We start from the raw sequence: 6,812 nt of genomic DNA, 5'->3' as shown, positions 1-6,812 counted from the left end.
AATTAAAAAGTATGAAAAAAATAAAAAGCATTGAGAATCATCATCACCGATCACTTCCTCCAATGGATCCCTCCTCTTGGCTGCCTCCCTCTCTTCACCTCGCCGTGGCCGTGCTGCTCGGCGCCTCCTCTCGCCACCTCCGACGATGAAGACGACGATCGAAGCAGATTCGGAGACGACGACATAGAAGCGGAAACAGACGCCAATCTGAGAAACTACCAAGGAGCTTTGTCAAGATCCGTTGACGACTGCTCAAACGTGCTTCGGAGCTACAGGATTACGTCTTCCATGCCAAACGTGGTTTCCGCCACTGACTGGTTTGGAGAGGACGCTATGAATCACGCTTCGTCGCTGGAAAATCTCCTATTCGTCTGTCGGGACTTCTGTCTAAAACTTGCTTCCCAAATCCTAAAACATATTTTTATTGTTTTGTAAATATGATAAAAAGGGTTTTAAAACTAGTAAAACATGAACTCACAATAAAATTATCTGAACAGGATTTGGGTTAAAAGTAACATTTCAAAACTAAAAACTGATAACCCACAATCACCCCAAGCGGGGCCTAACCAACTATAACACCACTTCCAGATTCTATCCTCAACAAAGCATGTCAGCAACAAATGAGACGCGGTTTCTTCACACAACCTGCAGAAAGGACATGGAGCGGACTCACCATTTACCAATATATCTCTATGTCTAGCTAAGGTTTTGCCTCGTTGGTAACTTATTGAGTGCCAATCTCCAGATAAAGTCTTGATGGAAGAGATTTTGCTTTTCCTCAATATTATATCTATCCATTGTTAAACACTGGACCACTGTAAACCGTATGTAATAGTGGGTTATTGTAGCTTGGCTGTATGTGATGTAAAGTTTGACGTGGAGCAAGAGGAATACATTATTTAATATATTTCTTAAAATCATTTTATCTAATTCGTTAATATTTATTAAAAATTATAAGATCACGAAAAAAAAATCTTTATATATGACATGAAATTCATAAAATTTTATTTTCTTAATAGATTTTAATCAAATAAAAAAATATGTTTAGAAGAGACTTCGAAAGTTTTCTTATCATTTCTAAAAAAAATATGATAAGAAACAATAATCTATATATTTTCCTATCAGGCCCTTGCTCTCGAGATCATCTTCCTTCACTTTTTAAGAATTTCTAATAATTTTATATCAAAATAAAATTAATTAATGAAATATTAATTAATATTTAAATTATACTACTATAAATTTTCAAAATCTTATTTCACTTATACAATACAAATTTTTATTTCAATCGTTAAATTGGTAAAAACTTAATATTAAAAAAAATATATTAAACCAAAACTTGGACGCTAGTTTTCCATATTTTTTCCTCCACCTATGCAGCTCCTTTCATTCAACCATATACTACTAGTGGTCAGAATATCCGAACCAAGTTGAGAAAAAAAAAAGAAATATTTATGCAATTACGTGGCGCTTGATGGAGCAATTTCTACCCCCAGCCTGAAAAACTAACCAAACAAAAACATCCAACCACAAAAGCAGGCACATTTCCCTGTTTGGGATTCTTTTACAAAGAATTTCCCAAACTAGGGCTGTTCTTGAGCTATTTCCCAGGGGGTGCTCTTTTGGCACGTACCCTGCATGGGAAGCGCCATTGTAACTGGCGAGTTCATGCATGGTCGACACTTGTCACCTGCTGGAGGAAAGCGCCAACACAGTTGGCGATTTGACCGGATGGCGCCAGTGGTATTGGCGCTTTGACTGGTCTATCCGTCGGAAATCAGCAGCTGCAGCAGCTGCAGCAGGCTAGGCAGCCTAGGTGCGCAGGGAAGCGCCATTCCCAGTGGCGCGTCTTGCTTGACCGGAAAGCGCTGTTGCCATTAGCGCTTCGTGGTTCTTCATGTTTATATACTGCGTTTGGCCTGAAAGTGTAGCCTGCGTTTTTGAGTTTGCAGAGTGAACAAATATTGTGTGAAAAGAGTGTTTGATTGGTGCTGTTGTTGCTTGGTTGGTGCTGTTCTTGTTTGGTATTCATTCTTCCATTTCGTAAAAAAATTGTAAGTTATATATTCTTTTATATGTTTATATTCTGATAATAAAATGGTTTTAGATAATGTAAGATAATAATAATTTTGTATAGTTTAGGTAGTGTAATGTAAGATAATAATAATTTTGTATATTTTAGGTAGTATAAGATAATAATAATTTTGTATAGTTTAGGTAGGTAGTGTTAATAATTTTGTATAGTTTAGTTTCAATTCTTAATGTTATAGGATATGATTTAGTGTAAATTTTTTATATGATAAATTAGGAATAATTTTTTATATGGGAAATTAGGAATAATTTTATATGATAGATTAAGTTGAGTTGAAATTTTTTATATAGGTTTAGGTACCATAATTTAATAATTTTAGATTAGTGTCGCAACCTACCCTTCGGCGGGAGGGCGACGCGTGACTCGCGGGATGCGTGTTCCACGAAAGGAATACGCGCGGAGTCGCCACCAACGTTTATTTGAGGAAAACGTCGGAAAAACCGGAAAAGACGAGATCTACGAACTTTTTAGTGAAAGGTTCGGGAGTTGTATTTACGCACGGGGAAGGTATTAGCACCCCACACGCCCGTCCCAAGGGACGGCAGCCTTTAATCGAATGTGCAAACATGACTTTGATTTTTATGTTCCCTTTTATGTTCTTATATCCTTTATACCCTTTTTATATTTTTTCCTTTTTTGTGGTCGACAAGGGTGTTTCCCTTTGCTCCTACGTATTCCTCAATTTGGGATGAGAAAATCAGACCTACGTAGTTCTTTTGGAACAAAGTGTTTGGTTAAGTTGTTTTTGTCTTTTTTGCAAAAGATGTTTTTATTGAACAAAAGGTCATTTAAGGTGTTGAACCATTAAACGGTCTTTTGATTTTGAAAGGGGAGAAACGTTAAGGCGTTGGACCATTAACGATCTCTTGTTTTTGAAAGGAGAGAAATGTTAAGGCATTGGACCATTAACGATCTCTTGGGGTGGTCGACAAAAGCGGGGCTTTTGCTCCTACGTATCCTCAATGAGGAACTCAGACCTACGTAGTTCTTTCTTATCAAGTGATTCTTTTTTATTTTAAGAGGTGATCATTTTAAGGCGTTGGACCTTAAAAATGATCCATTTTACTTAGTGAGAAAATGAAATGACAAACTTCAAAAGCCTATTTTTATGGACGAGCTTGACTAGGCGAATTGATTTTAGCCTTTAGTTTCACTTTAGTTATTAATCAATTCGATTAAGAATGAGAAATCCCAAAGAGAAAATGTCCACTTGATTTTCCGCTTTATTTTACTAAAAGATGTTTTTTTTTATTATTTATATTATTTTTTACCTCTTTTTGATTTCCAACGTGGTTACGGCACGACCGAACGGTCGGAATTTATTTTAACCGAAGTTAATGGATAATACAATTCAAACGTTCGGTGGAAATTTATTTTATTTTTAAGTTAAGCGAGAAATGACTTAAGTAAAATGGCTTAAGCACGTCAACAGGGGGTATAAAAAGTAAACAAAACAAGAATAAAAGTGCACGAAACACAATGTGGACCACTACGGGTACATAGAATGAATCGAAAAGCTTGGTTCGAGGTACTTACCGGTTGAAGATCGAAGAACGATGAAGAACGAATGAAGAACGTCGAAGAACGGTTGAAACCTTTGCGAAATTCCTCACGGAAAACGTTACGGAAACGTTTCGGAAGCGCCTCGGCTTAGATTTTCTTCACGGAAACAATTTTTCCAAGCGAATTCGAAAGAGAGAGAAGTGCCTAAGGGGCTGGACCCCTTCCTTCTTCATTTCCTCCCCTATTTATAGCAAAATAGGGGAGGTGGTTGCCGCCCAGCTCGCCCAGGCGAGCTCAGCTCGCCCAGGCGAGCAGGGTTGCTTCCTCCAGAAGCAACCGCCTTCTGGAGGAATATTCCAGAGGGCCCAAATGGGCCTGGGTGCTATTTGCACCCCCATTTTTACTAAGTACACCCCCCTCTGCTGTTTTTTGGTGATTCTTTTTTCGTAAAGTTACGGAAACTTACGAATTTCGTAACGATACTTGTTTTCTTTCCGTAATGTTACGGAACCTTGCGGATTACATAATCATCCCCTTTTTGACTTACGGAATGTTACGGAACCTCACTTAATTATGCAACGATGCTTCCATTTGATTTCCGATGTGTCACGGAAACTTACGGATTGTGCATCAATATTTTTTTGGTTTTTCGGCATGTCCTGGAATTTCATAAATTGCCTAATGATGGGTGCCAAGCACCTCACAAGGACCAAAGAATGGTCGCATGTCATCAAGCAAAGGTCCCCGGACGAAATTAGGGTATGACAGTTGCCCCTCTTTACTTGTCTTTTATTGGAGATAAAAGAAAAGTAAAGATAAGACACTAATTTCGTCCCTCTCAATTTGACGAGAGTCGCGGGTGACCATAAAATCTCCACATGCAAATGACTTGTTGTTCCCAGAATTTCACAAATTGCCTAATGATGGGTGCCAAGCACCTCACAAGGACCAAAGAATGGTCGCATGTCATCAAGCAAAGGTCCCCGAAAATCAGTGTATGACACTAATTTCGCTCCTCTCGGTTGACGAGAGTCGCGGGGGACCATGAAATTTCCGCATGTAAATGACTTTGTTGTTCCCGGAGGGACAAAAGGTGCAGAAGACTGTGTCAGCCCCTGCATGCTATCAAGCGTTCTGTCTTACAGATAGCAAAAGAATGTTTATACGGATAACCACTCGGGTATCTCCGCGTATCATCGGGCCCGCCGCCTCTGGATGATACAAGGGTGCGAATAACCATAAGGTATCTCCGCGTATCATGGGTGCAGAATGACCAAACTTGGTCTCTGCTTGTCATTGGGCCCGCCGCCTCTGGATGACAAAAGGGTGCGGATAACCGTAAGGTATCTCCGCGTATCATGGGTGCAGAATGACCAAACTTGGTCTCTGCTTGTCATCGGGCCCGCCGCCTCTGGATGACAAAAGGGTGCGGATAACCGTAAGGTATCTCCGCGTATCATGGGTGCAGAATGACCAAACTTGGTCTCTGCTTGTCATCGGGCCCGCCGCCTCTGGATGACAAAAGGGTGCGAATAACCATAAGGTATCTCCGCGTATCATGGGTGCAGAATGACCAAACTTGGTCTCTGCTTGTCATCGGGCCCGCCGCCTCTGGATGACAAAAGGGTGCGAATAACCATAAGGTATCTTCGCGTATCATGGGTGCAGAATGACCAAACTTGGTCTCTGCTTGTCATCGGGCCCGCCGCCTCTGGATGACAAAAGGGTGCGGATAACCGTAAGGTATCTCCGCGTATCATGGGTGCAGAATGACCAAACTTGGTCTCTGCTTGTCATCGGGCCCGCCGCCTCTGGATGACAAAAGGGTGCGAATAACCATAAGGTATCTCCGCGTATCATGGGTGCAGAATGACCAAACTTGGTCTCTGCTTGTCATCGGGCCCGCCGCCTCTGGATGACAAAAGGGTGCGAATAACCATAAGGTATCTCCGCGTATCATGGGTGCAGAATGACCAAACTTGGTCCCTGCTTGTCATCGGGCCCGCCGCCTCTGGATGACAAAAGGGTGCGAATAACCATAAGGTATCTCCGCGGGCTACCAACTCTTGAGTCATGGCAACAAAAGGCGGTGTGGTCGACAAAAGCGAGGCTCTTGCTCCTACGTATCCTCCAATGAGGAATTCAGACCTACGTAGTTCTGGATAACTTGTGAGACTTGAAAAAGTCTCGTTGTTTTCTCCACTAAAATGCAAACATGCTTTAGCAAAGAGACAAATATTCCAACTGATTTAGAGCAGCATATGCTTTTTTGAGTGAAAAACAATGCGTCTACCGGGGAAGGAGAGTCTGCTGATGAAATCTCCCATAACCATAAATGAGATTTTGGATGTTAGTATTTCGTTTCTAAATGACCATTTAGAGGAAACACTGGGTTCGACAAAAATAGAAGAAATCTACTCAAAGTGTATCAATCTCGCACAGGTAAGTGTTTCATCCTAATTCCGAACCATAGATATGTCATGACTTGACTTTGCAAATTATTTCCTATCAAATCAAAAATTACACGCGTGATCATGGATCAATAGGGCTTCCCTTGGGAATGGGTTCTTTTGGTGGTTTCTTCTTTCGGCTTTTGTGTGTTTTTGGCTTTTGATTTTTCTGGCTTTTTTCTTTTTCTGTTTTTGTTTAGTGCGGGGCGAGAAAAAAAGGTCGCTAGCGCACGGGATTTTGGTTGGTAATCAAAGGGAGAAGACTATTTTAGGTTGTGGTTCTCTTTCCTTCTTTTTTCGTTCATTTGGTGACAATTCTGTATTGTTCAGATATTGTCCGGTCCAAAGACCTCTCTGCACATTTCTTCTGTTTTTCTTTCGATCCTTGATCAGGAGCTTTCTTTCCTTCTTTTCTCTTTTTTTTCTTTCTCCCATTCTTTGATTGGGAATTTTCTTTCTTTTCTTTTTACTTTCTCCCACTCTTTGATTGGGAATTTCCTTTCTTTTCTTTTTTTGCTTTCTCTTTGATTGGAAACTTTCCTTCTCTTCCTTTTTGCTTCCGAGGGTAAGGATTATGGTGAGTCAGGATTTTGGCTCAAGGTTTGTAGAATGGCTAGACATGATACATGTCGGGGTTTGGTTTGGCTCAAGGATAAAAGGGTTGCCTTACATTATTTCCATGACACAAAATGCAAAAATGATGATTTGGAAACTTTATGCAAAACTGGTCATGCATGCACCTATGCGGACACTCAAGTGTCAAATTTTTA

This window comes from Glycine max, chromosome 4, assembly GCF_000004515.6.
Source record: "Glycine max cultivar Williams 82 chromosome 4, Glycine_max_v4.0, whole genome shotgun sequence".
Taxonomy (NCBI): domain Eukaryota; kingdom Viridiplantae; phylum Streptophyta; class Magnoliopsida; order Fabales; family Fabaceae; genus Glycine; species Glycine max.
The sequence above is the reverse complement of the archived record's forward strand: the minus strand, read 5'-3'. Positions refer to the sequence as shown.